Below are 27,553 nucleotides of genomic sequence, written 5' to 3'. Positions count from 1 at the left end.
CTTTGATATGCATCTTCGTGTCACCTTCCCAATGATATTTTACATGGGGAATGATTTTCTATAGCATAAAAGTGATCTTCTCATTGTTGGAGAAATTTTAGACAAAGTGATATCCCTCTAGTAGATTTGAACAATTCTCTGAAGCATATAAATTTATTTTTCTTATGAATAAGGAGATATCAATATTAAACTTGTATCTTGAAAGGTGTTGAACCTATAAAATTTCCACTTGTGAAAGGTTCCTTGAGTGTTGTTGGAAATCATTGAAGGATCTTGGTGAAATTGTCCATCTTTTGATTCCTCTATCACATGAGTACTTGATAATTGGGTATAACCTGACCTCTTTATGGGAACTTCAAAATAGATCATCCAACATAAGTTACGTCTCATTGAATGTAAATCCCTAGAGAATGCTTTCAATTTTGAAAGAATATTTTAACATAGAAATATGGCTACTAGTAGCATGGCCACTAACAAATGTGGAGAAAATAATGCGACCTCTCCTAGGCTCACTAGCAAAACATGGCTGACACCTTAACAAATGGATGAAAGAAGTTAAAAGAGACTATGTTTGAATTATTATAGAAAATATAGTAAGGGGCATAAATGCAAGGAGAATAGATTATTATGCATAGACTCTGAATAAGAACACTACTAGGAATTATAAATATCGCAAGATCTAGAGCTATAGAAGACTACTCCAAAAGTACCTTGGCATCTATTGGCTGACATCAATACTCCATAAACCTTCAGTATAGAAAGATATATCAAGGAAAAAAAGTAAAAGGATTGCTCAAATAAAGATTTGGAAAAATTCTCAATTTCTTTGTTTCTCTAAGACTAAAATTTCAAGTAATGTTTTTAGATGGAGGTGCTATAAATTTTCCAAGGAAGTACCATAGTACTAAGCTAAATATGGAGGATCATTTATTCATTTTGATTTCCATCGAAATCGATAGTGACGATGTTGTATTAAGGGTCCAATGGTTATAATAATTTGGAACAATGACCCTTAATTTTCAAGTTATTTTCATCAAACTTTCCTCAAAAGGAAATGAAACTAAGCTTAGAATAGCCAAGGGAAACCCTCTAAAGTGATAAGCTAGAATAGCATGACAGAAGTGGTCATAAAAGACATCATGGTTTCATTACCTAATTGTCCTCCTTGTGTATTGAAACATATATATTCTCAAATGTAATCATCACAAGGTCATTAACAATCATCCCAAGGTATTTGGAGAGATTCATAAAGGTATTACACCTCTCAAGGTCATGTTCATACTATACATTTGCAACCAAGAAGTATACCACCTAACATTAGACATTATAGGTATTCATATGCACATAAGAGTGAGATGGATCCTTTTGTTTAAGAAATGTTAAACAATGGAATCACTAACCCAAATAAAGTCCTCTATTCACAAATGATGATGGTTACAAAAACTATGGCTTATATTGTATGTATCCAAATATATTAATATCTAGGTGTTATGGACACTATAAAGTGTTTGAGAGCATATGCAATATGTCCTACAAATTTGAGTTGCTTCCATCTTCACATGTACATTTAGTATTCCATGTTTCCTATTTAAAGAATGTAATCTTAATCCAAACTATTTTGTTAAAGATTAAGGAAGGAGGAGGAATTATAGTAAAACTAAAAAGAATACTTCAAAGATTAAGTAGTTGAGAGAGTGGGAAATTATTGAATAACACATCAAATGGAAGAGCCTATGAATAGAATAGATGAGATGAAAAAATCAGCTACATTGAAACAACTCCAATTATTCAAATGTTGAGGAAAACACTTATTACAATGTGAACATGCTAAATAATAAACAAACCCTATATTAACCCTAAAATTGTATTAATCCTTATATATTATGTTATTACATCTAAAATGTTATATATTTATGTAAGTCAAAATTTATATTTTACACCTTCATTATAATATATGTATCGAGATCACCTAATTTTAAGAGCATGATGTTCTTGAATTGTAATTATTGTAAAAGAAAACTCTACTTTATATTTTTTGACTTCTTATATTTTTCTTATTATAAATTATATAACCAATATTCACAACCATATATAATATTTGGAATAATTAAAATGTCATTCTTTCTTAATTTATAAATTGTGTATCAAACATTCACAATGATGAGCATGAATTGTTAATAGCGAGCTTTTGGATTCTTAATTGTTAGCGCTTTTTGTTTTGTTTTTTTAAGGAGTACGAATTGAGAAATGTGATGCTATGAATTACTAAGAACGAGCTTTTGGATTTATAAATTATGTAAAACTGTTTAAGATGGATCTTTCCAGTAATTTTATAAAGTTGTTTAAGATGGATCTTTTTGGTCAATCATAACTTATAAATGTGATTTTTAATAAATGGATTGTTGTTATAATTTAAAGTTAGAAATCATTTTATAAAATATAAATAAGAGATATGATAATACTTAGTTGCAGAAAAAGGTAGACAATATTTTAATAATAATATTAAGCCATAAGAAGTTTCCTCAAAACAGAACTTGTCATTCTTCTGCCCTCTTAAACTATTGAAATATGTTTAGTCTTGGATGAGAGGAAGAGTTATAAAGAAGAGTTATTATACCCTAACCGCCTTACATGCAAATTCGTTCCCTCCCTCATGGTTTCCGCTGTAGGCTGCGGGGGCTCACCCACTGCCTATGGAGAAACACTATGGACCTCTCTATCACTGCGATTCAGCTTGGTGCAGAACAGTTCCGATCTGGATACAAACCCCCTCAAACGAAGTCTACCACAACTGACGGACCATCTGTGATTCTGAGGGCTACTTAGACTTTTGATGATCACAACAATTTTCGTTCATAGATTCATTCCAGTTTGTTTATATATATATATATATATTATTTTTTTGTTTTGTAATATTAATTAGTTATAAATTTGCAGATTTATGGTGGATGAGGTGTTCATTAAAGTTTTTATGAACAACAAAGCCTTCACCATTCCATATCGAGAAAGGCAAGCCATGGGAATTTTCTCGAGCATATGGAACGGGATAGCTGGACAACTCAAGGTCTTGTAAAAATCCATTGGTCTTACGCTCCCAGGTTATCGCAATTTTCAGACTTCTCAAACAACAGCTTCGTCCATGGAGCTCTTAACCCCTGCTCAGAAAAGCAAATTGCATTGGGTGAAAAATGTTAAAATATAGCTACTAACAGCCCAAGATTATCAATACCAAATATTTCACATTCAGAACTTAATATGTTGTTTAAGATGACATAGCTTGACTAACACCGGAAGATGTAATGGCTGCCATCTTCTGTCTTCTGTCTTCTGTCTTCTTCTCAGAATTCGGTTTCTCTCGTCTTGCCCTCACTTCCTTTATGTGCTTCTTGATGGAGAAGAATGCAACTCTTGTGTGGGAGAGAGAGGACCCAATCCTTTATATATTATTTAACTCTAATCTGGTACGTCCATCATATACCAATTCAACGCTTAAGATCTAATGCTTTAGATTAGAAACTGCTTTAGTGCTTTAATGCTTTAATGCTTTTAATGCTTTTAACGCTTTAATGCTTTAATCGGGTCACGTTAAGATTTAGAAACTGCAGATTTCTAACATTCTCCCACTTGACCCGACTATTCATAATATTAAGTGTTGAACATCATACTATGATAAATTGCTGAGAGTTATGGCGGTTGTGCACTATTAATTCAATGCATTTCCTTCCATATACTACAATACCAGCAAACCATCAATTCATACTCATAATTTATATAAAACAGCATAATGGTCCACATAATGTCTTATATCATAATGATTAAACATAATATCTTTATAAGACTCTTTCTTGTTTAAAATTACATAAAATACGTACTACTATATTAAAACAAGAGACACATAATTGTATATCAGAAACACATAAAAGAGCTCAGAATGTCACACATCAATTATTATTAATACAACCAAGACCCATTCTTTGAACATGTTCCTTAAATTGTCTTGGTTGTAACCCTTTCGTCAAAGGGTCTGCAATCATAAGTTCTGTCCTGATGTGCATGATTGACACTCTTTGTTTCTGAACCTCATCTTTCACAACAAGATACTTCAGATCTATATGTTTGGCACCTTTAGAGTACTTGTCGTTCTTTGAGAAAAACACTGTTGCAGAGTTATCACAAAAAATTTTCAGCGGCTTGCTAATGGTGTCGACAACCGCAAGTCCTGAAATAAAGTTCCGCAACCATAACACATGAATTATGGCTTCAAAACATGCCACAAATTCTGCCTCCATAGTGGATGAAGCAACCATAGTCTGTTTCGCACTTTTCCATGATATGGCACCTTGAGCAAACATAAACAGGTAACCAAAAGTCAATTTTCTAGTATCGATGCATCCAGCAAAATCTGAATCGCTATATCCAATCACCTCTGATTCATTGGATCTTCTATACATGAGCATGTAATCTTTCGTGCCTTGTAAGTACCTCAAAACTTTCTTTGCAGCTTGCCAATGTTCCCTTCTTGGATTACTTTGATACCTCCCTAACATACTGACCGCAAAGCTGATATCCGGTCTAGTACAGGTTTGAGCATACATTAGGCTACCAACAACAGATGCATATGGAATTGATTCCATTTCCTTTCGTTCAACATCATTCTTAGGACATTGCATGAGATTGAATTTATCACCTTTCTGTACAGGAACTATTCCAGGTGAACGCTTACTCATTCCAAATCTCTCTAGAATCCTTTCGACATATCCTTTCTGAGACAATCCCAATATTCCTTATGATCGATCACGGAATATTTCTATTCCAATCACATAGGATGCCTCTCCCATATCTTTCATTTCAAAGTTCGTTGAGAGAAATTCCTTAGTCTCATGCAATATACTTAAATTATTTGCAGCAAGCAAGATGTCATCAACATAAAGGACCAGAAAAATAAACTTGCTCCCACTGATCTTTTGGTATATACAGTGATCAACCGTATTTTCCTTAAAACCAAAAGATGTAATAATGGTATTGAACTTAATATAATATTGTCGGGATGCTTGTTTAAGCCCATATATTGACTTCTTAAGTTTACACACCAATTGTTCTTTACCTTCTATAGAAAAACCCTCAGGTTGATCCATATAAACATCCTCATCAAGATCTCCATTCAGAAAAGCTGTTTTCACATCCATTTGATGTAACTCCAAATCATAACGAGCTACTAATGCCATTATTATTCTTAGTGAGTCCTTTTTCGAAACAGGAGAAAATGTCTCCTTGTAATCAACACCATCTTTCTGAGTGTAACCCTTAGCAACAAGTCTAGCTTTATACCGTTCGATATTACCACTAGAGTCGTGTTTGGTTTTAAAAACCCATTTGCATCCGACTCTTTTACAGCCATGTGGTAACTCAACGAGATCCCAAACTTCATTATGTTGCATGGATTTCATTTCTTCTTTCATGGCATTAATCCATTCCTTTGACTCTTTACTTTCTACAGCATGTGAAAACGAAACTGGATCCTTATTGATTCCAATATCGTAATCTGATTCTTGCATATAAACCACATAATCATAAGAAATAGCTGACCTACAATTTCTTTGAGGTCTTCTTAATGCTACTTGTTGTGGTTCATGCATATCAGTATTATGTAAGTCATTTCCTTCAGGAAGTACTTCTTCATTTATATGTTGTTCATTATCATCATGCTATTCTACAACAGCTGGAACAACATTTGGAGTAATAGTAGATGGAGGAACTATTCTAGGCAATGTAACATTTACCCTTGTTTCCTTTATTTCTACTATTTCTCTTCTAGTACTCCCACTGACTTCACCATTCTCAATGAATCTTGCATTACCAGTTTCTATAATTCTTGGACTATGATTAGGACAGTAAAACACATACCCTTTAGATTTCTCAGGGTAACCTAAAAAATACCCACTGATCGTTCGAGAATCTAATTTCTTTTCATGTGGATTATAAATTCTCGCTTCCGCTGGACAACCCCAAACATGCAGGTGTCTTAAGCTAGGTTTCCTATTAGTCCATAACTCAAAAGGAGTCTTTTGAACAGCTTTACTAGGAACCCTATTCAATAAATAGTTAGCGGTTTTGAGAGCATACGACCACAAATTCTTAGGTAGTGTAGAATCTGACATCATACTCCTAATCATATCCATTAACGTCCTATTGCACCTTTCTGCTACACCATTTTGCTGTGGTGTACCTGGCATTGTGTATTGCGCACATATGCCATGACTTTCGAGGAATTTTGCAAATGGACCTGGACACTGGCCTGACTCATTATATTTACCATAATATTCACCACCTCTATCAGACCTTATGATTTTCACCTTTTTATCTAATTGCCTCTCAACTTCCTTTACAAATGTCTCAAGGACATTCACAGACTGAGATTTTTCATGAAGCAAATAGACATAACCATAACGGGAAAAATCGTCAATGAAAGTGATGAAATACTTTTCTCCATTAAAGGCTGAAGTGTCCATAGGTCCGCAAATATCAGTGTGTATTATTTCAAGAGGCTGGCTGCTTCTGGTGGCTCCTTTCTTATTATGTTTGGTTTGTTTACCTTTAATACAATCCACACATAATTCTAGATCACTAAAGTCCAAATTTGACAAAATTTCATTACTTACTAATCTCATCATTCTTTCTTTGGATATATGACCTAGTCGTTTATGCCACAAGAAAGCAGAATTTTCATTCAACCTGCTACGTTTAAATCCAACATTATTTACTACATTCAACAAGGAATTCGCATAAGTGTCATTCAGTTTCAATTTATATAAACCATCAATTAGAATACCAGAACCAACATTATCAGTATTCTTATATAAATCAAAATAGCCAGATCCAAACATACATCTAAAACCAGAATTATCCAACTTACTTACGGAAATAAGGTTTCTAGATAATGAAGGTACATAAAGGGTACTGTATAAGTCTAATACATATTCACTTTCTAGAATTAGACGATAAGTCCCAATGCCTTCAATTGAAGATTTCATTCCATTTCCCATAAAGAGAAAACGATCTTCATTTGGATTTATGGTTCGGATCGTAATAAATCCCTGCATATTGTTGGAAACATGAGTTGTAGCACCAGTATCAAGCCACCATGTATTAATAGGAACTTCAACTAAATTTGATTCAAAACATACGAAAGATAGATAACCTGCAAATCAAAAATGAAATAACTATAAGCTCATAACTAACGCGATTCAGATGTAGACATAATAGTATAATATAGCACTCCTTTGGGTAGATACTATCTTATACTTAACATAATTAAATACCAAAACATAAGTAGTTAATAAATATATTCAATTAAATAGAACTGACATCTTTGGATGATCAATATTTATTTAATCAAAATATCTATCAAACCTCATCATGTCAACTAGTTATAGAACAAGACTTTCCTTTGGGTAAGTTCTCAGGTTCTATCATTAGTGACGCCAGTTCTTAATTGGTATTATTATAACTGGCAATTTCTATTAATAATCATTATGTCACTTATGCACTAAATGATTATTCTGATTTTGACCACTTTGGTGATTAACAAAATCATAAATCTCTTGTGCATAAATAATTTATAACACATACCTTATGCAAAACAACATTCTGATTTTGACCACTTTGGTGATTAACAAAATCATAAATCTCATGTGCATAAATAATTTATAACACATACCTTATGCAAAACAATCAGTCATAGAGCAATTACTTTTATGCCTAAAATTTCAAACAATTATTTTGGATTTCCATTACTGGAAAGGCATACGAATGCGTCATTCAAACAACAGATTGGACTTTCATTACCGGATCGGGATTCTTTATGCCGGAATCACATGAACGGTTCATTCAAACAACAGATTGGACATGCAGAGAAAACCTGGTATTTTGTTCGGTTTCATCAATTTAATTTAATACGAACTGTTCAAGTCTTTATTTTACGGCCTGGTGGAATGCGTGGACGTTTCAAATTCCTCTTGTCAGTGTTTAAGATTAAAGGTTACGAAATCGGTACATGCTTGCCATTTATTTAAACAATGTTCGGACTCATTCAAACAATTCGATTGAATGGAGAATTCGTTCTGTTATCATCATAAAAAATAAAAAGGCTTGGCGTCCAAGTTAGTTTGACTGCTGACTATGGCAGTTTCTTGAAAAACGAAACTCTTAAATTCTTACCTGACAAAGGAACATTATACCCCATGCCTAGTCCAGTCCACAGACTCTCACTGAGGTCCGACAATATGAATCGTTCATTCTTATCTTAAACAAATTGTTGGAGGTTCTAGTCAAAGAGAATCATGAACTTGTCCGGCTGTCAATTGTCGTAAACTAAGGAATTTTATCCGAATATTTGAACCGCTCAAATGACAGGCTGTCGATTATCCAAAATTCACGGTCAAATAGAGGAACAGCTTCGTTTGGCATTCATGATTCTAGTAAGGATAAAAGTCTGAACTCGACATGACGAGTTTCTTTTCAAGCTTGTGTAAATTTTCTTTGATCAAAGCGAAAAATTCAACACGTTACAGCCACTAAATAGCGGCCTAATATCTTCGAGATGTGAAATGGGTTCATTCGAAAACCTAGAGGTAAGCTCCCCTTTTGTGAAGCATGCACAGGACTTGGTTAACAACGAAAGGATGCAAACAGGGATCAATAGGCGCATAGTCAAAGGACTCATGAATGCGTGATCATTTCATGAAACCCCCACAGCTTCCCGAAGGCTCAATCACATGAGTAAAGCACAGAACAGATCAATAGCAATCATAAGAAATATTCAGTTATTGATTGTGGCTCTGATACCAAATGTTAAAATATAGCTACTAACAGCCCAAGATTATCAATACCAAATATTTCACATTCAGAACTTAATATGTTGTTTAAGATGACATACCTTGACTAATAGCGGAAGATGTAATGGCTGCCATCTTCTGTCTTCTTCTCAGAATTCGGTTTCTCTCCTCTTGCCCTCACTTCCTTTATGTGCTTCTTGATGGAGATGAATGCAACTCTTGTGTGGGAGAGAGAGGACCCAATCCTTTATATATTATTTAACTCTAATCTGGTACGTCCATCATATACCAATTCAACGCTTAAGATCTAATGCTTTAGATTAGAAACTTCTTTAGTGCTTTAATGCTTTAATGCTTTTAATGCTTTTAACGCTTTAATGCTTTAATCGGGTCACATTAAGATTTAGAAACTGCAGATTTCTAACAAAAAAATCTATACGATATACAATTGCTGAAAGAGAGATATCCAGTGCTTGTCTGTCAGCCATTTTCTCAGGGTTAATAGAGAGGTTTGTACTCAATTTTTTATATGAACAAAAATATTTTTTATTTTCATTATAGATAAGAAATTCTCCGAAATTGATGTAAAAGATAGAGTTGAGTTAATCCTTATTATGATTCACGTATCGAATATAGTCATGGCGAAGGACAACTTTGCAATGAGATGGTTTCAGACAAACTTCACACTAGATTCAACTTAATGGTACAAAGCCACTAAAAGATAAAATTTGTTTTTTTTGTCCGTTTATGGAAATTTAATTTTTAATTTTTATTTTTAATAATAAACTATTGATTTTTATATTATTTATATAAAATGATAAAATAATTATGATTATTAATATCTAAAAATGTTATTAGGGTCTGAACCTAGAGATATATAAATTACATTTTTCTCCAAAGCTATAATGTTTGATGGAGCATAATAACAATGGGACAACAAGCTATGGAGCTAACAAAATGGTAACATTTTAATCTACCCTCCAAAAATAAAAAAATAACTACTAAAAATCACATTAAAATTAGAATAAACCTAATAAGACTATCAAATAATTCAAAAAGTCGAACAAAACTTGAAGTTTATACACACCAAAATTATATAAGTAGTACCCCTCTAAGCCACAAATAACTTCTGATATAATGCCTATTTCATGCCAAAATATTTATAGAATCTGAAAAAACTCAAGAGTAGCAATAAGGTGGGCCGAAGGTGGGCCGAAGGTTTGCGAAAGGTGGGCCGAAGGTTTGCGAAAGGTGGGCCAAAGGTGGGGGCCGAAGGTTGGCCGAAGGCTCACTCACTGAGCCGAAGGCTCAATCACTTGGCCATGGAATGGTAATGTTACTAATAGTGGGACAACAATATGCCACATGGGACAATAGTGGCTAGCATGGTGCAACTATAGCACATGTGACAGCGATGGTAGCATGGTGTAGCAATGGCACATTTGTGGCAGCATGGTGCAACAATGGCACATGGGACAGCAGTGGCAGCGTAAGGTGCAACACTATAATGTGTGCAGCATGGTTATGAGGTCCAGCATAGTGATGATGGGTGCATCATGGTGCAGCAGTATGATTGAGCATGGTTATGAAGTCCAACATAGTGATGATGTGTGTAGCATAGCACAACATGGCGAGGTGTGGCGAGGCGTAGTATGAAGACGAGGTGTAGCACAATGATAGGTGAAGGAGTCACCTTGAAGAATCAGTTGAAGCAACATGTCTTCAACTGAGTTCAACCATCTCATGTATCATCTTCTTAGAGATGATCTATGCTCTTATTTAGATAAGTCAAACTGTTGATTTTTGTTGTAAATGTACTATCTCTCTCTCTCTCTCTACTGAACTATTGAAGAACATCTAAGAAGAATTGATCAAGGGTTTCCCCACATTGGGGTTTATCCCTGGCTAGTGCCACATCTTGTGTCCTCTTGTCTTGGCTTGTCTTCTGCGATTTATGTTTATGTTCTATCTGCAATTTACTTTAATGCTAATGTGATTGCTAATCTGGAAAAAATATTGAGCTAATTGTGAAAATTGAAGTAAATTGCTCTAAGCATAGAACATACCTAAAATTTAACAATGTTGAAATTTGTAACTAGGTTCGGTCTTCATAAATGTGAAAGGTACTCTTGATTATTGTATATTGTAAAGAGAGAAAAATTATTGTTGTTATTTTTGTAGCATGGGTTTCATCCTCAAGGTCATTTTATTTAGAGGCCGAGCACCCATTGAGAGCTTGTAGCATTTGTCCTAGTGTCAAGAAGTCAATAAAGTCATTGCCATATGAAGAAGAACTCATTGAGCACATTGTAACATGTCAAAAGAATAATTTTGTATTAAAAAATGTCAAAATAACCTCCAAGACCAAATCGGCCTTTTTAGGGCATGTCATCTTCCTTGGAAACCTTTATATAGGAGGGAACTCGACCTCCTATGGACACTCACTCACTTCTCATCATCCAAGTGAAGAAGCAGAAGAAGGGAAAGCGAAGAAGGATATAAGGACACAGGACAAGTTTTTCAGTTATTTATCTCTCTCTCACACATGTGTGGAAGGATGGCTAGGGTTCTATAGTTGCAAGGTCGAAGTTGTGAAAGCTGCAGGAAGAAGGTCGAAGAAAGGACTCTTGGCTCACCTACAAGCCCTAGAAAGAGAAGCAACTAGAAAAAATGTTAAAGGGAGCTGGAAACCATAAACTTGCTCACACATGTGGAAACAAAGACTATTGAAAGGGCCGAAAATTTCAGACTTGCAGTGGAGGCCGAAATTTTGTAGCTGGGGGCTGAAGTTCTGCTGCTGGAAGAGATTTTACTAGGTTTGACCTGGATAGAAGAAGCACATCATCAAGAAGGTTTGGATTGGTTTTGGAAGGGTATTAGTCTTGGTCTAGAGGTCTTGGAATTTGTCATTTGAAGAATCTATAAGAAGAGAAGATATTTGTGGGATTTCCTCTCAAGTGGAAAGGTTTTCGCCCTCGCTTGCAGCCTACATCCTATGTTCTTTTGTACTATTGATCTTCTTGTTTTGGTAGTTGTTTGATGTAATAACAACATAATAATAGGAGAAGAAGTTTATAATTAAGAAAAAAGTAAAAATACATCACAAATAGTTATCAAGTTTAAGAGAAATTATCGTGATTGTAGCCCAATATATTTCTTAACAATGGGTCATCCAATTGCAAAGGTATGATTTATCATTATGTAATTGGGTGTTTATGCTTGTAGGCGTCTCTATCTCTATATCGACACCAAGTGGATGGGGAGCCATTGACCTTTTTCTTTTCTTTTCTTTTTTAATTTAATTTGGACTGGTGGGATTCAATTTGGGCGAATAAACCTGGAATATCCTTCATCTAAATATCAGATGGAGGGTTGATATTGCGTCGTGCTCTTTCTGCATTACAGAATAATTAAATTACTTGGAAAATCCAAATGACTATGTAGGTGGGCATGGGCGATTTTACTTAGTAATTGGTTTTCTAAACTTGCAGGTGTTGTGGAGTGTGGGAGACAGTTGTGGAGTGAATGCTTGCCTATACTTATTTACTAAACTTCATTAAATGCCTTAACTTTTGTGATGTGTTGTGGAATGGTCCGCACTATACTTCTCTGACTTTAGTCCTTTCACCTGCAAACAAAATCACAATCGTGCAGTGGTTGACTCGGCAATCATGGTGTTTGTCAGTGTGTTTAAGGCGGTGGTTGGGATTAATATTTCCAAGACTCCCACTTAATCATAAGTCCTGCAATTGACAAGTCCAAAACAATCTCTGAGATAAACAAAACTTTCACGTGCCAATGGCTTTGTGAAAATATCGACAAATTGTTCTTGTGACCTACAGTGCTGCAACACAAATTCATCATTGTTAATCAACTCTCTAACAAAATGATATTTAACATCAATATGCTTCGTCCTCTTGTGAAAAACAGAATTCTTTGATAATGCAATTGCTGATGTGTTGTCGTAGAAAATAGTTTTTATTCCTTCTTGGTCATTGCGAAGATCCCTCAACATCTTTCTCATCCAAACTTCGTGACACACTACTATTGTTGTGGAAACATATTCAGCTTCTGGTGTTGACAGTGACACTATTGGCTACTTCTTTGAGGCCCATGAAATGTCTCTGGAACCCAAATGAAAAACATATCCTGATGTGCTCTTTTTGTCATCGACGCTTCGTGCCCGATCACTGCCAGTGTAACCAACCAACCTAAAATCATCTATTGTGGTGTACAAAACACCATACTATTTTGTCCCATTGACATAGCGTAGAATCTTTTTTGTTGTTTGCCAATGTGTTTCCATCGGTGTCTCCATGAACCTCGACACCAAACTCACTGCATACATTATATCTGGTCTAGTGGTAGTCAAATATATTATATCATACTCTTGTATGATGTAAGACTAACATTGTTGTTGCAATCTTCTTTGCTCAACTTCAACCCCACGACAGTTGGAGTTGGTGCGGGCTTGCTATTATGCATTTTAAACCTCCCCAAAATGTTTGCTACATACTTTGTTTGAGAAATAAAAATACTATTTTATATGCCCAAAAACTATGTTAACAACCCCAAGTGAGTCATTTCAAATTCACTCTTCATGACGTCTTTGAAATCATTGATGAGGAAATCATCACTCCCTGCGAAAATTAAATCATCTACGTATAAGACAACAATGAAAATCTTACCATCATTTTCTTTGATGTAGAGAGTAGGCTCACTGTCACATTTGTCCAAACCATTGTCCAACAAGTAGGAATCTATCCTGCTGTACCATGCACGTGGTGCTTTCTTCAGTCCATAAAGAGATTTCCTCAACCTATACACTTTGTGTTCTTGGCGTTCTACCTCATAATGAGGCAGTTGCGCAACATACACTTCCTCTTTCAGCAATCCATTCAAGGACACTGATTTTACGTCCATTTGATACACTTTCCATTTATGTTGCGTGGAAATCACCACAACTGTATGCACTGTCTCCATCCTCACGACTGGCACAAACGTCTCCGCATAATCTCTTCCATGCTACTGCTTGTGTCCTTAGACAACTAGCCTTGCTTTCTGCTTTTCAATCTTGCCATCGAAATTGCTCTTGGTCTTATAGACCCACTTCACTCCAATGACTTGTTTTCCTTGCGGAAGGTTCACTAACTCTCTTGTGTCATTCTTTTCTATTTCTTCCTCCATTACCGCAACCCATTTTTCTTCTTTGGCTGCATCTTCAAAATGGATTGGTTCATCTACATGACAAAATAATGCAAATAAGGAATTCAACCAGTGCTGCTATCAACCTCATATTTCTCATAAATTTCATTTGGATTTCTAAATTTTGGTCTTCTTGTGCTTGACATGTCACTTGGTGTTGTGCTTTGCGACGTGCTTGGAGAAGCACTTGCTTGACTGCGTGACATTGTCCTATTATTTTTTGATGGTGCTACTTGATGCCTACTTTGTTGCGCTTGAATAGGAGTAGAGGGAGTCACTGTTGAGGAATTTCTTGTTGTTTCCAATTCCTCTTTGTCCTCATGTGGTATACATGCTTTGACATTGACTTTCTTCTCTAAACTTCCATTCCATTCTTCCTCTTCTATGAACTGCACATCTCTATTGATTATGATCTTCCTGGTTAATTGATTGTAGAGTTTGTAAGCCTTAAATTCATCATTGTATCCAACAAATATGCATTTCTCCCTCATTTTGTCCAACTCCTTCGTCAAGTCATCCAGGGAATGTGCATATGCCACACATCGAAATACTCTTATGTGAATGACACTATGCTTTATTCCACTCCATACCTCTTCACAAACTACTTTCTAGACGATTTTGGTTGGATATCTATTCAATATATATGTTTCACATGCAACAAATTCAACCCAATAATCATTTGGAAAATGCTTTGCCTTCAACATCCTCCTTTCCATTTCCATTATGGTCATATTCTTCCTTTATACCACACCATTTTGCTGAGGTGTATATCTTGTTGTAAATTTCTTGTGAATTCCATGTTCCCTACAAAAACGTAGGAAATCATTTGAGATGTATTTTCCACCTCTGTCAGTCTTGAGGAATTTCATATAGTGTCTAATTTTCTTCTCAACAAGAGGTTTGTATTGGTGAAAGCGCTCAAACACTTCATTTTTATTTTTGAGGAGATAGACTCATGTCTTCCTTGTGTAGTAATCTATGAAGGTCAATAAACAGTGGCGGCCACCAATTGATGGTATTTGCACTGATCCACATAACTCTAAGTGGAAAATTTCCAAAGGCGCCTTTGCCCTTACTGACTTTCGTGCTGGAGATGTCTCTCTATGTTGCTTGCAAAACATACATCTTTCACATAGGTTGTCTAGTTTTTCTATGAGTGGTAATCCCTTCACCATGCCTTTCCTATGCAAAAATTTCAAACCTCCGAAGTTGAGATGTCCAAATCTCAAATGCCATAACCAGTTTTCATATTTGACTTATGCTTGAAAGTTTACTTGTGTGGCAGCTGCATCTTTTCTTCCATCCTCTTGTGAGTTCATTGATAGTTGTGCTTGTGCACCTTTTTCTTTAAAATCTGATCTTATATTTAGGGGTAACATTCTATTATTTTTCATCTGAACCTTTGCAATCAGCTGTCTTCTTGGAGGCCTATTCAAAATTATTCACGCGTCATTTTTGGAAAATATATTGTAGCCCTTTTGTATGGGCAGTCCAATGCTTATGAGGTTATTCTTCAAACCAGGGACAAAGTAAACATCTAAGATGTACTTCTTCTCCCCCTTCTTTTTTAGGATATTAACTCTTCCTTTGCGCATGACATAGACTTTGCTATCAGTCCCTAATGTCACTTCAAATTTCACACTTTCATCTAGATTGGAAAACTTTTCTATGTTTCCTGACATGTGGTTGCTACACCTTGAATCTAGATACCATATATCATTTTGTTTTTCTTGTGCTACATTGAAAGCTAAAAACATGCTATCATAGTTCTGATTTTCTTTTGTGAAATTTACACTTGGTTTGTTACTAATGTCATATTGCTTCTTTCTATAATCATTTGCATAATGAGCATACTTCTTACAGTAATGACATTGGACTTAAGATTTGTCATACCTCTAACCTTGTGCTTTATTTTGGCTTGGGCTTTGACTGGGATTTTGTTTGTTGCCCCTTCCACTTAAGTTTGAAGGGCTACTTCTTCCACCTTTGTGTGGGCTTCTTCCTCTTCCTCTAGCATATGATCTTGCTCTGCCTTGACCTTGAACAAAGGAAACTTATGTCTTGAAGGCATGCTTGAATGAAGAGCTTGTTGCTCTATTCGGTGTATGCTCATGAGAAATTAGTGATGCATGAATCTCATTCACTGAGAAATGTGAGAGATCCTTTGTCTCTTCTATGGCCACAACTGTGCTATTAAACCTTGTTGGAAAACTTCTCAAAAACTTTTCAACTATTCTTCTTTATTCAAGTGTCTCACCATGAGACCTAATTTGAGTAACCAACCAAATTACATGTGTAAAAAATGAGTCCACATTCTTAGACTCTTTTATACGAAGTGTTTCAAAATCACTAATGAGCATTTGTAGTCTTTTTGTCTTGACTTTTGCCATGCCTTGGTAGGATGTCTAGAGGGTGTCCCATGCTTGCTTGGACTTCATTGCTGCTACAACCCTTGGGAAAATAATTTCATGGACTGTTTGGAAAATATAGAACATGGCTTTTGAATCCTTCTTCCTGTTGTCCCTTAACAAATATCTTTCTTCTTGAGATAAGGCATTGTAGCTGCTGTATCTGCTAGTTCTTGAAAACCATTCTCCACGAAATCCCAAATGTCTTGAGAAGAAAACAGGACCTTTATTGTAATATCCCAATATTCATAATTTTTTCCATTAAAATAAGGTATTTGAGGATTAGTCAAGCTTGTGCTTGATGTTGCCATTTCTGAGTGTAAAAAAAAGCTTTCTACCCCCTAGTAAAGATGCTAAAAAAAATCTGCCCTCAAAACAATTTTAATTACTAGTAAAAACACTTGTTTTTGCATTAACAAAGTTTAACCTGCTCTGATACCATGTTATAAAAAATTTATGACGAAGAGGAGAGGATTCTAGTTCAAAATTCAGTTGCGGCCAAGTCAACTTCAATTGAGGAAAGGAAATAGCAACTACACAAGGGCTTAATTAAACACAGGAAATAGCTCACGGTAAAACAAAGTCAAACAAAAAAGTTGCGGTAAATCTACTTGTAAAAGATTAATACCATGACAAAACAAGCAACACTTTATATTATATGTTAAAACATAAGGAAATACATTCAAGTGATAAATGGAGCCTGCAGTTCCAAGTGAAAAACACAACAAACTTAGTCTGATTTATGCACTACTAGGGTTGTGGAGTAAACTTCTATAAATCTCTTTCCACGCACCCACCAATATTTCCCCAACGATTTTCTCCTCACTACCTCACAAACTCTTGCTCTCTAATTTTCCCAAGATCCCCAATGTTACAAATAACATTTTCATCCATATTTATCTCAACATACAAATTTGACATTAATACATGATAGAGAAAATAATTAATACGTAGAATGGGTGATTTTACTTAGTAATTGGTTTTTTGAATTTGAAGGTGTTTTGGAGTTTCGGTAACAGTGGTTGAATGAATGCTTTCCCATACTTATTTACTAAACTTCATTAAATTCCTTAACTTCTATGACGTGTTGCGGAATGATCCGCACTGTACTTCTGCTTTTACTTCAGTGCTTTTGCTTGCAAACAAAATTGCATCCGTGAAGTGGTTGACTCGGCAAGCATGCTATTTGTGAATGTGTTTAAGGTGGTGGTTGGGATTAATATTTCCAACACATATGGGTAGATTTATTAGATAACCAAAAATAGGGTTGGAAGACACTATTGTGTTAACGGTACTACAGTTTCATGTATCCTTTAATGGATATTAGTTCAGATGTATTTGTTTCTACACCCTTTACTGTGATTTAAAGACGAGGTACTTATTTTATTTCGATATCAATATTAGTTAGAAAAAACTTTGACAAAAAACCAGATTTACTCACACTTCATGATGATAAGTAGTTCAATATTGATAGAAACATTTTCTACTATGTTGTTCATTATTTGATCGAGATTGTATTGATATTATGCCAAGGGTGGTCACTCATTGCGGGGAGCCTTTCATGGAAAATAAAAGAAAATAAAAAGAAAAAAGATATTGAAAATTATTGTAAAATCTGTAAAATAAAATGCAACAGCAATAGAGTTATATACAATTTTATTATTTAAATCAAAGGTCAACCTATTATTTTTTATTAGAGTTGTATACAATTTTATTATTTAAATCAGGGGTGGGCCTAACCTCGTGGATTATTTTTTATTATTATTTACTGAAGGAATGTAGGACTGAGAATGTAGAGGACCTTCTTGTGAGACAGGAGAAGAGGGTTTCTTGTCGCAGTTCCCATCCATAAATTTATGTTGTGAAAGGCTCTATCTTATTCCTCTCCTTGATGAGAATTAGACAAGCATATTTTGTCAAGGTATTATTGAATTATGCTCTTGGATTTGTGGAGGCAATCTGCCCAAGTTCGATCCCTCGAGAAGCCCTTTCTATGGCTTGTGATGGCTGCTCATACAACATTATTCAGCTGTCGACTACAAGATCAGGGGAGAAAAGTTGGATTGAGTGGCTTTTTTACTGTGTCATTATTTCTAGAGTTCACAGTACATAATAGAGGGAAATGTGAGTAAATTATTTCTCTATCCTACACGTTTTCGTCTATGTCGTTCGATTTTCTTAATTTACAAACATCAAATACAACACAATGTATACCTGTTTCATTTTTATTTCAATCTGTTTCACCTTGTTTTCCGAAACCCAACACACGTATCTAATAATGAATACCATCTCTTTCTAGCACCAAAAGTTTTTATTTCAATCAGTTTCACTTTGTTTTCCAAAACCCCACATGTGTATCTAATAAGACTGCATAGTTAGCCTTCTTTGTTGTTTGTTTTAATTATTGGATTTTAAAAGCAAATTACATGTGTTAATATGAGATAAATAAAATAGATTTTATTAATCTCTGGTAACAAAATATTTCCAAAAATATATTCGTTGGATGTGCATCATAAAACACATGTAGAACCATGTATATTGGATACAAATGGCAATATGGTTGGCCAGGGCCAAGATGTAATTTTCTGACCAGTAGCAAGAGGAGCCCACTTAACACACGTTGCACACCAAAATATGTTAACAATGATGGATAAAAACATATATATGCTTAAATTCTACGTTCAATTAAGTAAAAATCGTAGGTATATTTATATACTATGTAAAATTAAGGAAAATACGCATTTTGTCATCATGTAAACCTATGTACCTGTTCACATGCATTTAACATAAAATATAACAAGGATGTTAAGTTTTTTTAATAAGGAAAACTGAAATGGGATGAACGTAGAATTTACAATGGCTTCGTTCCACATGGGAATGAAAAGCTCTCCTATGCGATGCAGGAGAGGATAAAATGTTAGGGTAATAAATTAAGAGTGTTATATATATATATATATATAAATTAAAATGTGGTGATTCGTTATATCAATATTAAATTTTGATTTACTTAAATTTTGAACTAGGGTAAATGTTTATTTATATAAAAAATAAACGTTGCATTATATATAATTTATTTTACTCATTGTGTGAGGATTATTAAAAAAAATGGTGAAAAAAAAAATTGAACTATTAAAGCACAGAGGAGTCAATTAAATTCACAAAAAATAAAATAAATAAATCTAACCAACAAAACCCAAGATTTCCACGAATAAGATTCCACCGTTAAATTGATTTTGAATTTCTCCATTAAATTAATTTCAGATTTCAGATTTTTTTTTGATAAAATTTTATTTTTTCTAACTATTATTGCTAATGTTCTTTGATTTTATTCTGCAGACAGGGTATATTGGAGAAAAATATCATTAAGAAAACCATAGGCTGCACTTTCATACCATAACTTCATTTAGGCTTTTATTTTTGGAAATGGAGACACATTGGGATATAGATTCAACCTGAGAGAATACCTAGCACGATTGCCGAGTAAGACGCATGTAATTATGTCGCACTACTCCAACTCAATATTGTCTATGACATGATATTATCAAGAATAATTCACACTTATTTTTAATCCACCCCATCCCTTGATGATGCAATTAATACCCCATTCAAGATTTTTGTGAGAGGTAGTTGTTAGGGTTAAGTTTAGGGTTAGTATTATCAGCAAATTCTAAGAGTAGATTCTAAGAGTAGAGGGTTAAAGGGCTTAAATTACCTACTGAATGATCTTACTTTTGTTGTGACCAACAGTGAGATCTTCCAAATTCAAACAGGGTCTAAAATATAGGTGGTGACTTCTATTTCAGACCCTATAACATTTTAAATGCAGCCTGATATGGCAGCTTGATACCGGGATATAAGCCACTGCCATTGAAAAAGAAACAAAGATTAATAAGATCTGCATTTAAAATGCTAAAGAAACAGAGATCAATATGCTCTTCATTTAAAATGCTATAGGGTCTAAAATAGGAATAGCCCTGTTACTCATACAATTTTATGATGATTACTTGATAAAAAAGAGAGTTGAATAGCCAATTAGATTTAGGGAAATTAAAATAATTTATTTAATAAAAATAAATTAAATTAGTTTTCAAATATTAGCTTTAACAAATATGATTTAATTTGTGGTAAAAATGAAACTAATTGGTTGTCAAAGAGATTATGGACGCATAGTACCTACCTTCCCGCAGGGATAATAATGAATACCATCTCTTTCTCGCACCTAAACAATCAAGAGAATCCATTTAATCAAATATATAAATAAATTTACTTATTATAATGATTAAATAATAAAAAAATTAAGTGATTAACAAAATCATAATTAAAATTTTAGAGTTGACGATGCACCATGAGGACACGTACTCAACTTGACAATTTTCACGTTCTTTTTTATAAATTGCATACACATCCATTACTTTCATGGAGAATGGAAACCTTCATAATTGTGCCAATCATGACGTTGATATATAATTAGCGTAGTTGGTTTTAATGGAATGTATTAAATAAAATTAACTACATTAATTATATATAAGAGTAAAATTATAGGGTTTTCTAGTAGGGTTTATGTTAATTTAAGGGTTTGATGTTGTGGTCAACAAAACATCAGTAAACCATTTTGAATTATGTCTTATTTTGGTTAATTCTTAACATGCTCCATATGAAAATGATATTTATATTGCGCTAGGACATTTTGTTTACAATTTTTATTGTGATACTTAGCTATTAATATTTTATACAATATGGGATGGTGTTAAAGACAACCACTATAAGTTGCGTTAGGAAGTTTTGTTTACAATTTTTATTGTGATACTTGGCTCTTAATATTTTACACAACATGGGATGGTGTTAAAGACGACCTTAGCACTATAATTTGTCTCTCTTTTGTTTGTCATATGAAAATTAATTGCATGTATTATTACTTTTATTTGAAAAACCACTTTTATCTGAAAAACAAGTGGTCGGCCAATGTGTGTTTCTTTTTTTTAATTTTGGATGTACATACTATCTTTTTAAGACTTTGTTTTAAATGAATTTTAGTCAAAATTTAGCTATTCATAATGATTGTTTCAATATGAAAGTTAACCATTATCTCAATCATGGTCCAAAGTCACATTATGACAAAGATTGCCCCAAAATGATGATTATGGTAAGCTCTTTCAATCATGGTCAAGCATGGTTAACCATGTTTTATAAAGTAAGAAATAGTCATCCATGGTCAATCATGTTCAACCATGGTCGAATGCCACATTGTGACCAAAATTGTCTTTATATGAAAATCAACCATATTTATCTTAGTGTTTATAATATTTATCTTAGTGTTTATATATCTTGGGTTTATAATATTAGTCCCTTGGGTTTATAATAGCAATCCATTGGGTTTATAATATCAATCATTGTCAACCATGGTCAATCATAGCCAAACATGGTCAACCATGTTTATTTTAGTGTTTACAACATTCAACTTAGGGTTTATAATATTAGTCCCTATGGTCTAACGTCACATTGTGACAACCACGGTCAACCTTGATCCAAGGTCGCATTTTGACACAAATTGTCTCAATATGAAGATCAACCATCATGAACCATCATCAATCATGGTCAACCAAGGTCCAATGTCGCAATGTGAGAAAGATTCTCTCGATTTGAAAATCAATCATGGTCAACTATGGTCCAACGTCCCATTATGACAAGGATTGTCTCAATATGAAAATCAACCATGGTCAACCATGTTTATTTTAGTGTTTATAATATTTATCGTAGGGTTTATATACCTTATCTTTATAATATTAGTCCCTTTGATTTTATATTATTCAATGAAGGTCAACCATGTTTTATAAAATCAATTTTTGTCAACCATTTGGCCAACACCAAAGTGTGACAAAGATTGTTTCAATATGGAAATCAATCATTATCTAAATCACGGTCTAATGTCGCATTATGACAAATATTATCTCAATATGATAATCATGGTCACAGATGCTCCGTTATGGTCAACCAACATCAATTGTGACAAATATTGTTTCAATATGGAAATCAATCATTATCTCAACCATGGTCCAATGTTTCATTATGACAAAGATCAATATGATAATCATGATCAGCGATGGTCCATTATGGTCAACCTTGGTCAAGCATGGTCAACCATTTTTTATAAAGTGAAACATGGCCATCCATGTCATGCTCAACCATCGTCAAACGTCACATTGTGAAAAAAATTGTCTTGATATGAAAATCAACCATGGTTAAGCATGGTCAACCATGGTCCAGAATTGCATTGCCACAAGGATTGTCTCTATATGAAAATTAACCATGGTCAACCATGTTTATTTTAGTGTTTACAATATTTATCTGAGGGTTTATATACATTGGGTTTATAATATTAGTCCCTTCGGTTCATAATCCCTTGGGGTTTTAGTATTAATTTGTTGAGTTTACAATAACAATCCCCTCGGTTTATTATATCAATCATGGTCAACCATCATAGATCGTAACCAACCATGGTGAATCATGGTCAACCATGGTAAAACATAGCCAACCATGGTGAATCATAGTCAACCATGTTTATTTTAGTGTCTACCATATTTATCTTAGGGTTTATATACCTTGGGTTTATAATATCGGTCCGTTGGTTTAATGTTATTTACTTGGGTTCATAATCCCTTGGGTTTTTAGCATTAATCTCTTCGTTTTATAATATCAATCCCTTGGGTTTATTATTTCCTTTGGTTTATAATATCAATCATGGTCAACCATGGTCAATCATTGTCAACAATGATCATTTTAATGTTTAATTTTTAATAATTAATAAATTTTTTATTTATATTTAATTATTAATATTGAGTGAATTAACTATTAATAATTAAATGAATTATTTATTATTTAAATAATTAACAATATTTATATTGATAAATATAATTAACAATGTTATTAACAACATTTAATATATTAATTTAGTATATTACATTTATAATATAACATATATTGAGTTACTCCTCAGACGTATATCAATCACATTTATTAATGTGGTTGTGCTAGTCTATTCCCTTTGAAAACAACACCATGGTGTACTAGTCTATACCATTAGATCTAATGTTAGATGATTAAATAATTTTTAGCCATTATATTCCACCACCACTCTTTAACTGTAAACCAACTCCTTGATTTATTCCATTTGATGTGAATTTGTGATTTATTGCATCTCATGAAAATTTATTCAGTGAGGACTACTAGCTTCTAGTGTTTCTACCTAATTCATTATGATCCTTTCAGCAATTTTCATAAGGGTTTCTACCTACTTTCTTCCAATCCCTTTCAGCCATTTTCATAATGGCAGGGACATATTTTGCTATGAGCATAGATGGAATGGTTGATGTTATTCTTGTATTCCTATTTTCCTCGAGAAAGGTTCAGGTCTTAAGCTGGGTGGGATCTGATGGTTTATATATTCATCTTTGGCACGTAGATATAACTCAATAAACTTTCTATTATATAATCAATCTATGCATTGCATTTTGTAATCGTGGATTTCTATGTGTGTCTAGGATTATTTTCAAGTTGATTCTTGCATTTTTTTTCTAATTTTGTATTTTCATGGTTATTGCAGATTGCAGGATTTACATTTGGAGAATTTTCTCCTCTTTATCCCCCTTTCTCTATAGTGCTACATCTAATAGGTTATGGCATACCACCGTGTAAATAAAATAGGTAACGAGTTTGTGAATCAGTGTACCTTATTTTTTTTCTTAGTTTAGCCCTCAATTATACTAAAAATTTTATCCGAGACCCCAACTTCACCATCCTACTTGCCCTTCAGATGCCTGGAAAGCCAAATTAACTTACTAATACCCTGTGTCTGCTGGTATCTTGGGACAGTTTGACCTATGGATTCCATGGGTGTGACTAGGGCATGTTGTACATGGATGAAAAGGAAATTTATGGAGCTAAAGGGCCGAGCTTAAGGGAGGGTGAAAAGAATCACATGAAAGAGGCATACTTGGGAAAATTTTTAGTCCCTGAAATAGTTGATTACATTTATCACAAAAACCCATCCGAGAAGAATGTTCTTGCATCTTCATTCCATTTCATCCAGCAAAAAATGATGACTCGATAGAGTTGATGATGAGATCTTTGAGTTCTAAAGATAAGGAAGCCAGAGGAGTGAGAGTCATGGCTTTTGATGCCCTCGAAAATTACTTAGCTTGGGGTGATGAGGAAAACTACATATCTTCTAAAATCGTCGAAGCCAAGGGAGTGGAAGTCAGATATGGGGCAGGTCCTTTAATAGTTCAAATGGTGATAGAATTTTTCTTAAACATGGAAGTCACTAGTTGCTTCATAATAGATGGTTTCTCTACTTCTCTATTGGAAAAAATGGAAATACTAGATTACGTGGTTGAAAATAGAGGAAATGGGTTCCCCATCCATGCATTTGTAACTAACACTTGGGTCAATCCATCACAAGTCCGATCTGCTAAACATAAGACATGGTTGTTTACCAACTACTTACCTTGAGAGGTAATTTTTGAAGTCTGAGAACATTGTCCATTATAGATGTTTATGTGAACTTGATTTTCACTTTTGGTTGGGCTTTACTCAATGCAATTGAAGGTAGTGTGTCAAATGGTATTATGCACACTCCATGCCACTCTCTAAACCTAGTGTAGCTATTATAATGGTTACCATTGTTATTAGTTTGTGCATGGATTATCTCCCTTTGTGATTGGGGAAATTTCATATATTGTATCCTTAGATTAGAAGAAAGCTAATTCCTAGAGAGCTAGTTCCTCGTTGAGGTCGAGGTCCTTTGATAGAGAAGGGTCAGTTTCCAAGAAGCTATTTTGTTTTATTTTTGAATGTGCAGTGATAGTATTGGAGATCGTATGCATTGTATTATGAAGCATTGTAGGAGAAGTTTGGGGAATAAAAGGTTTAGGATATAGTGCTCTACAAGGCTTGTTTTGGGTTGTATGTACAATGATAGGATTGGAAATTTGTATGCATTGTATTATGTAAAATAGTAGTAGTTTGGGGAATAAAAGCTTTTTTCATATGGATATATAGTGCTCTACAAGGCTTGGTCTGGGTGAAATTGGTAGTAACCATTTATGTGCTTGGTGAGTTTGTGTCAAAATATGATTTCGTCCAAATTATGACCATTGTCTATGAGACAAAGACAAATTCATATCTTGGTGGGAAGTGGCTAATAGTGGAATTCTGGTGTACTCTTTTGCCTTCTTTATTCATGCATTTTTAGCTGGAGTTCGAGGCAAGTGGGACTGCATAAGAAACGGTTGAAGTTTGACAAATATTCTTCTTAAAAATGTTTAGGGGCTGTAACACAAAGCCGCATGTTTGTTCTGCACTGCATTGTATAGTTGGTTTTGTGCGAGTTTCATCTTATCACTGCATTTTTATATATTTCATTTTGTGTGAGTTTCATCTTGCCACATTTAATTTTGTTTTCATGAGTTTCTTTCAACTTGTATCTTTCACAAAATAAGTTTCAAAAATACATGTGAATTACCTTATTTGAATATTGGTTTCAGGAACACACATTTATCTTACATGGCATTTTATTAATGTCTCATCTCCATGGCACCAAACATCAACTCCCTCCATTTCTAAGAACTGTGACCATGTGAGTAATTGGGTAGCATAACCAATTTGGGCTTACATATTTCAATCACTTGTATATTTCATGGTGAAAGTCTTCACAAACCCTTGATAAACTACTACACAATTCACCCCTTTAGCCAAACAACTCTACTACTGACAGCCCAAGAGTTCTCACATTATAAAGAACGATCACTCTAAAGAAGAGTATGGGTATGTGAAGAAGTGAGGAGGATGCTAGCGCCATTTAATATCACTTGCTCAAATATTTCCTTCAGCATATCCTTGCAATGATCACATCTTGCTACCATTTTCTGTCAGCCAGTTTAATGTGCTGACCTGGGCAAGAATTCATTGCTATATCAATTTAATGTGCAGACTTGAGCAAGGCTTCAATGCTATATTGGTAAGTAATTATATGCATTTGAATGATATGAAAGTTGTAAATGTGTTAGAAAACCTACACAGATGAATCTAGCTAATAAAGGTTGAATGCACAACTTTGCAGACCAAAAACACTAAAAGAGAATCAAAAGAACAAAAGAATGTTTCATTAGAAAATAGGTTACAATGCTCATGATATAGAATTACTGGGTGAAGATCCCAAGGTAATGCACCATAGTGATGATCAATGAGAATACTCAACACCTACAACAAGTTCCGGAGAGAACTAGCCAGTTGCGGAGTGAAAGGAGAAAATCAGGGAGTAAATCATGTAGAAGAACTAACCAGTTGCGTAGTTAAAGAAGGAGAAAATCAAGGAGTAAATGATGCAAAAGGAATATTGCATGTAGCCATGCTCTAGCTAAGAGTCCGCATGTAGGTATGTAATAGTTCCAACACCCCCCTGAACACCACTATGGGGAAAAATAGAAAATGGGCCCTGGCAACTAAGGCCAGAGGTCACCCAAAATATTGTGTAACTTGTACTAAAATTGAGGAAAGAGGGAAAACCTCGTCGGAAAAAACTCCCCTCAAAATACAATGTAATCAAAAGAAAAGAGGAAGAAAAGACAGTTGCTAAGCAACTGTGTCCTTCACTCCAAGACGATCACGTAGAGAGCGAAACTTCTGCTTAGTGAATGTCTTGGAGAAGATGTCTGCAGTTTTTTCTGCTGAAGGATAGAACTGCAAACCAATGACCCGATCACGTACTAAGTCTCTGATGTAGTGAATATGGATCTCTATATGCTTCATTCATTGTTGCTATACTAGATCCCTGCAAAATTTGAGAGTGCTCTGGTTGTCACACCAGATGACAATGGGCTGGTGGAACTAGACGCCCAACTCAGTGAGGAAGTGCTATAGCCACAAAGCCTGAATGGTGATGTTGAATACTCCTTTGTACTCGGCCTCAACTGAAGAGAGAGAAATATCAGCCTGCTTCTTGCTCGACCAACAGATAGAGCCAGATCCTAGACTGAGTGAACATCTGGAGGTGGACTTGCGATCAATGTTGTCTCCCACCCAATCAGAATCTGTGAAGCCAAGGAGATT

Source organism: Pinus tabuliformis, chromosome 3_2 (assembly GCF_031772625.1).
Source record: "Pinus tabuliformis cultivar Carrire ecotype Pingquan chromosome 3_2, CPIR1, whole genome shotgun sequence".
Taxonomy (NCBI): domain Eukaryota; kingdom Viridiplantae; phylum Streptophyta; class Pinopsida; order Pinales; family Pinaceae; genus Pinus; species Pinus tabuliformis.
The sequence above is the reverse complement of the archived record's forward strand: the minus strand, read 5'-3'. Positions refer to the sequence as shown.